Source organism: Mus caroli, unplaced genomic scaffold, assembly GCF_978045245.1.
Source record: "Mus caroli unplaced genomic scaffold, Mus_caroli_1 scaffold_1, whole genome shotgun sequence".
In the NCBI taxonomy this organism is placed as follows: domain Eukaryota; kingdom Metazoa; phylum Chordata; class Mammalia; order Rodentia; family Muridae; genus Mus; species Mus caroli.
Window position 1 is genome coordinate 46,399,883 of NW_028227256.1, and position 6,971 is coordinate 46,406,853.

Here is a 6,971-nt window from a genome sequence, read left to right on the forward strand (position 1 = left end):
TTGCCTCATTTTGGGTTTTCTTTATTGTGTCTACTTCCCTTTTTAGGTCTAGTATGGTTTTGTTCATTTCCATCATCTGTTTGGATGTGTTTTCCTGTTTTTCATTAAGGACTTCTACCTGTTTGATTAGGTTATCCTGTTTTTCTTTAAGGATTTGTAACTCTTTTGCAGTGTTCTCCTGCAATTCTTTAAGGGATTTTTGTGCTTCCTCTTTATTGTCTTCTACCTGTTTACCAGTGTTTCTTTGTATTTCTTTAAGTGTGTTATTAAAGTCCTTCTTGAAGTCCTCTACCATCATCAGGAGATATGCTTTTAGATCCGTGTCTAGCTTTTCCGGTGTGTTGGGGTGCCCTGGACTGGGCGAAGTGGGAGTGCTGGGTTCTGATGATGGTGAGTGGTCTTGGTTTCTGTTAGTAAGATTATTACGTTTACCTTTCGCCATCTGGTAATCTTTGAGGTTAGTTGTTGTTGTTGTCACTGTTTAAAGATTGGAGCAGAGGCTGTGTTCCACTCACCAGCAGTCTCAAAATCCTGTGGCAGGGGTCATGGGTAGCTGGCAGTACCCAGGTGCTGTTCCAGCCGGAAGAGGCCTGTGGTCCTACTCTGGCTGGTTTCTGCTTCCCTAACTAATGCAGTCTCAGGTCCCCCGCGCAATTGGATTGGAGCAGAAGCTGTGTTCCACTCACCAGAAGTCTTAAGATCCTGTGGCGGGTGTTGTGGGTAGCTGGGGAGAGTCAGCGGACCCTGCGCCCTAGCTACCCAAGTGCTTTTCTGACCGGAAGAGGTTTGTGGCCCTATGTAGGCTGGATTTCTCTCTTCTTCCAGATTCTTACATTTCCCAACAAATCAAATCCATACCCTCTTTTTATTCTCACAATAGGATCAACAAGCAACCAAAAGTTATGTAACATTAAAAACAAACAAACTATAATAAGACAACACAATTTTTTTTTTAAATGTGAGCCAAAGAAAATGCACAAGAAAAAAATACAGTCTCAAAGTAATACATATTTTCACATACAGAAACCCCATGACAACACAAAATTAGACTGGTAAAATGGAGCATCTATGTAGATTTGATTTGCATTTTTCTGTTTCTGTAAGTGTTCCTGAGATATTTTTATGTTTTGAAAATATTCTGTTTACATCATTTATTCATTTAAATTGTTACTTGTTTTCTTGATATCCATTTTTAGTTATTTAATATATTTATTTTAATAAAATAAAATTTTATACAGTATATTCATATTAGGTAGTTTTTGTCATAGGTAGATATCCATTTTTAGTTATTTAATATATTTATTTTAATAAAATAAAATTTTATACAGTATATTCATATTAGAGTTTTCCTTTCCTCAACTTCTCCAAGATCTTTCTCAGTTTGCTAGCTGCTAAAATCCACACTATCAATTTCAGATCTTTTAACTCTCTACTTTCTTCTTCAATTTTTCAAAGCGTTATTGTATAAGTCTCTTGGTTAACATTTCCTCCTGATACTGTATTGCCCATTTGGTTTTGCAGGCCATTATAAAGGTGTTACTTCCTTGATTTCATTCTCTGTACCTGCCATCTGTATATAGAAAGGCTACTTATTTTGTGTATTAATTCTATACCCTGCTACTGTGCTACTTACATTTATCAGACACAAATGTTTCCTTGAGAAATTTGTAGGGTCACTCATGTTATTATATTACATGCAAGTATAGATGTTTTGAGTTATTCCTTTCCTGATTGTATCCATTTGATCTCTTTTAATTTCATTAATGGAATACTTCAAGTTTTATTTTGAATAGACATGAAGTTTGTAAATTATTGTTCCTTTTCTTGCTCTTTAATCTAGGGTAAATTGTTGGAATTTATTTACATTTAGGAAGATGTTAGTGATGGGCTTCTTATAAATCATTTTTATTGTGTTTGCTATGTCCCTTGTATCTCCAGTCTCCCCAGGTTTTTATTAAGAAACAGTGATGGATTTTGTCATAGGTAGTTTCTGCATCTAATGAAATGACATGTGCTTTCATCTTTCAGATTGCTTATATGGTGGATTATATGCCTTGGTTAATTTATGTTGAATCATTATATGTATCTTATATGGTCATGGTGGATGATCTTAAGGATGCGTTTTTGGATATAGTTTTCAAATGTTTAAGTGAGAAGTTTTGCATCTATGCTCATTTAAAACATGAACAATAATTAATTTTCTGCAATTAATTTTTTTGTTCAATCTTTTTTTAAAGATTTCACTATAATTAAGGGATTATGAAAATAACTGAGTAATGTTTCTTCTATTTTGAAGAATAATCTGAAGAGATTTTGGCATTAATTATTAACTGAGAGTCTGGTATGATTCTTCACTTAATCTATCTGACTCTGGGTTTCTTTAGCAAGAATTTAAATGAGTGCTTCTGTTTGAATATGGATTATAGATCTGTTTAAAATGCCTATCTGATATTGATTTAACCTTAATATTTTGTATACATCAAACCACAACCATCAATATTTACTGGGGAAATAGAGACATAGAACATGTGGAAGTGGCCAACCATTGAAGAGTCTAACTTAAGACCCACACTATTGGAAGGAGCCTACAATACCTGGATGACCTTGGTTCTGTGGAGGCTCGATAACCCAGGGTAGGAGAATGCTACGGTGCTAAAGCAAATGTGTGTGGGCAGGTGGGGGAGCCCCCTTATGGAGGCAGGGGAGGAGGAAGGGATGCGGGTTTGTGGAGGGGAAATTTGAACTGGGATAACATTTGAAATGTAAACAACCAATAAAAAATGAAAAACAACAACAAAAAATAAATTTATCAAATTTAGTTGTAATTGAATTTTAAAATTTTATCCTTATGTTCCTTAGGATTTCCTTGATGTATATTTTTAATATAGATATTCTTTCTCCAAAATTTAGTAAAGACTCCCCTGTAACTTTCATTTATATTTCTTTTTGTTTGTTTTTTGGTTTTTCTAGAAAGGGTTTCTTAGTGTAGCCCTGGCTGTCCTGGCACTTACTTTGTAGACCAGGCTGGCCTCGAACTCAGAAATCCACCTTCCTCTGCCTCCCAAGTGCTGGGATTAAAGGCATACGCCACCAACCCCCAGCAATTTATATTTCAAAATGATTTTTTCATTTGTTAGATTTTCTATTTGGATTCCAACATAGAGATAGATAGCTTCTTGAAATCTACTCCATTTCAATGGTATTTCTTTTCTTCCTTTATAACTTTCAGTTGTGCTGTAAATAGTAGGGGATCTCACCAATGCCTTTCTTTTTTGGGGGGAGGGGGATATTGGCCCTTAGTTCTATGACATTTCGTCTTTAAACTTCCTTAAATGTGTTCTATAGATTTGGATTGATAGCATAATTTTCATTCAATTCTAGAGATTCTAAAATTTTATTTCATTTCATTCTAGAAGATTCTAAACTTCTTTATTTTTTTGGGGGGGGACCCATTTATTATTTAGTAGTGAATGGTTCTGTTTCCATGGTTTTATAAGCTTTTACTAGTTTCTGAGGTTGTTGTCATTAGGCTCTAATTGGTGATTGGATGCAGGGTATTATTTCAAATTTCTTGAATGTTTTCAGACTTCCTTTATATCCAAAACTGTGCTTAATTTTGGAGAAAGTTTCATGAGTTTCCGTGAACAAGGTAAGTTGATTTGTATTTGAGTAAAATGTTCAGTAAATGCTCTTTAGACCCATTTGATTTATGACATCATGTCACTCCAGCATTTCTATTAATTTTTGTGACTAGATGACATACCAATTTGTGAATTTTGTGTCCTGAAGTCTCCCAGTATCACTGTTTGATGGTCAGTATGTGGTTTTAGCTGTAGTAATGTTCCTTTTATGAATATGGATGTCTTATTTTGGGCACATAAATGTTTATGATTGTATTGTTCTTCTCTATGTCTTCTGAAACTTTTTAACTTGCAATTTGTTTTGTAAGATATTAAAATGGCTACATGAGCTTGTTTCTTGATGCCATTTACTTCGAATATTTTTCATTTTCATTCTAGAGTTGTTTTTTTTTCAGTATATTTTATCACATTGTGATACAACCCTGCCCAAGACTGTGTTACTTAGTCTACAACACTATTTGTAGTTGTGGTGTGTGGCTCAGCCTTGGCACATAGCTTTATTCCAAGAGAGTTCTGCATAAATATTCTTACAATGATGAAATAACATCAACCACAGGTCTTGAGTTGGAGCAAGCAAACGTTGACAGGAATTTAACATATGATTATTAAGAAAAAAATCATAGAGTGTAAGACAGTCATAAAATGGATTGAGAGACATACAGGAATTAGAAAGGGGAGACATTCAGTTTAAAGTAGGTTTTTGAGATGGTGAGTGAAAGAATCATTCCTTCTGGGATATCAGATAAGAAGGAAGGTCACCTGGGATACATCTCTGTCTCTGAGCTAGCAGGATTCTACCCCATCATCTGGTCCCTGAGTCTTCATTGGTAAAACCAAATGATTGAGACCTTCTTATGAAATAACAATGCTTGGTGCTCCAACACAGGGCATGCCCTTAGAGACCCATAAATCATGCCAGCTAAGACAAACTGAGACACCATCAGACTTGTTAATATACCTGGGAAGTCCTCAAGGATAGAACTAAGTAATAGTAAAAAGAACAACCCTTCTAATGTTAAGGATGGAAAATATTATAATATGGGACAATAGAATCCTGTATAGTGCTTCTTTAGATGGCTTGAAAATCAAAGCAGAAAATGAAAAGGAAAGTGTCTTAAGATTGATATAATACCATTTATAATCACTATAAATTTGATAGCCCATATTATGTCTTTAATAGCCATTTTGCACCCAATATGAAATAGTGGTTTAATAATTATGTTAAGTATGAAAAATGTGTTGATAAGTTACAAGACATATAAAGACTTATAGATGAAAATAAGAAAAGTGGAGAGACAGAGATGCAAGATGTCAGCCTCCCCAGGCTCGGGAGTAAAAGTTCCTTGAAATTCCTGACTGTTGGCAGAGCTGGAAAAAGGCAAGATAAGAGTAGGCAACCACAGTTAGCTGGGGCCTGGAGGACGATGAGGACATGAGATTTACAAGATACACAGGGATGATAATTGTACCCCCACGAACAATATATGAAAACATAATATGCAGCCTTCAAATATAATATACAATATAAGTACCCAGATGCACTCCTGTCTGTAAGATTTGTAACAAGAGTCAATATAAGCAGCCTCAACAGTTTGAATGGAATGGTGGATTCAAGAGCCACAACAGTGCTGGCAAAGTGGCAGAATTCCCATAGCATCAGTTATACTGCAGGAACTGTGGAGCTTGAATATGTTAAAAGAGAACATGAAGCTGCCACAGCTACCAGAAGGACACCATTAAAGCAATTAGTCGCCAAGGCCCTGGCTTCCCCTTCCGATCCAACTCAAGCCTTCATTTTCCATAGTACTGGATTTTCTAGATACATCTGTAAACCTCAAAGTTCTGGAGGGAAGCCCCACTCAGACTTCATCCTGAGACACTTCTCTGATACTAACTTCTCATCCATTTGAAATACATAAGTTGTGCTATGTAACATTATCTGTCGAGTGTAACCACTGTCTGCCTGGTTGAACTTTGGGATCAAGAAGGTGTGTTGAAATCAGTTTTCTTTGGGAGCAGAAAGCAACAGTGAACAGACACATCACACAATCACCTTCTGCTGGCACTTTGCCTGGGCCTGCCTTTGCCTGCCCTGCCCTCTGCTACAGCTGTGTGGTGGCCCTTAAATAGATGGGAAGGCTTCAGGTAACAGTCATGGGATTAACTATTGCTGAGCTTGGGGCTCTTTGGCTGCATCCCTGCTTTCTTTCTTTCTTTTTTTTTTGTGTGTCTTTTTTTTAATATACTTTTTATTAGGTATTTATTTTATTTACATTTCCAATGCTATACCAAAAGTCACCCAAACCCTCCCCCACCCACTCCCACTTCTTGGCCCTGGCGTTCACCTGTACTGAGGCATATAAAATTTGCATGACCAATGGGCCTCTCTTTCCACTGATGGCCTACTAGGCCATCTTCTGAAACATATGCAGCTAGAGACACAAGCTCCCGGGGGGGTGGGGGCGGTACTGGTTACTTCATATTGTTTTTCCACCTATAGGGTTTCAGATCCCCCCAGATACTTGGGTATTTTCTCCAGCACTGACATTGGGAACCCTGGGATCCATCCAATAGCTGACTGTGAGCATCCACTTCTGTGTTTGCAAGGCCCCGGCATAGTCTCACAAGAGACAGCTATATCAGGGTCCTTTCAGCAAAATCTTGCTAGTGTATGCAATGGTGTCAGCATTTGGAGGCTGATTATGGGATGGATCTCCAGGTATGGCAGTTTCTAGATGGTCCATCCTTTCATCTCAGCTCCAAACTTTGTCTCTGTAACTCCTTCCATGGGTGTTTTGTTCCCAATTCTAAGAAGGGGCAAAGTATTCACACTTCAGTCTTCCTTCTTCTTGAGTTTCATGTGTTTCACAATTTGTATCTTATATCTTGGGTATTCTAAGTTTCTGGGCTAATATCCACTTATCAGTGAGTACATATCATGTGAGTTCTTTTGTGATTGGGTTACCTCACTCAGGATGATGCCCTCCAGGTCCAAACATTTGCCTAGGAATTTCATAAATTCATTGTTTTTAATAGCTGAGTAGTACTCCATTGTGTAAATGTACCACATTTTCTGTATCTGCTCCTCTCTTGAGGGATATCTGGGTTCTTTCCAGCTTCTGGCTATTATAAATAAGGCTGCTATGAACAAGTGGGGCATGTGTCCTTCTTACCAGTTGGGGCATCTTCTGGATATATGCCCAGGAGAGGTATTGTTGGATCCTCCAGTAGTACTATGACAAATTTTCTGAGGAACTGCCAGGTGGTTTTCCAGAGTGGTTATACAAGCTTGCAATCCTACCAACAATGGAGGAGTGTTCGTCTTCCTCC

At 37.2% G+C, this 6,971-nt stretch overlaps 1 pseudogene; it reads left to right on the top strand.

Moving 5' to 3' along the window:
• Nucleotides 1-4,949: 4,949 nt before the first annotated feature.
• Nucleotides 4,950-5,381, top strand: LOC110295152 (ubiquitin-conjugating enzyme E2 variant 1-like; annotated as a pseudogene).
• Nucleotides 5,382-6,971: the final 1,590 nt, after the last annotated feature.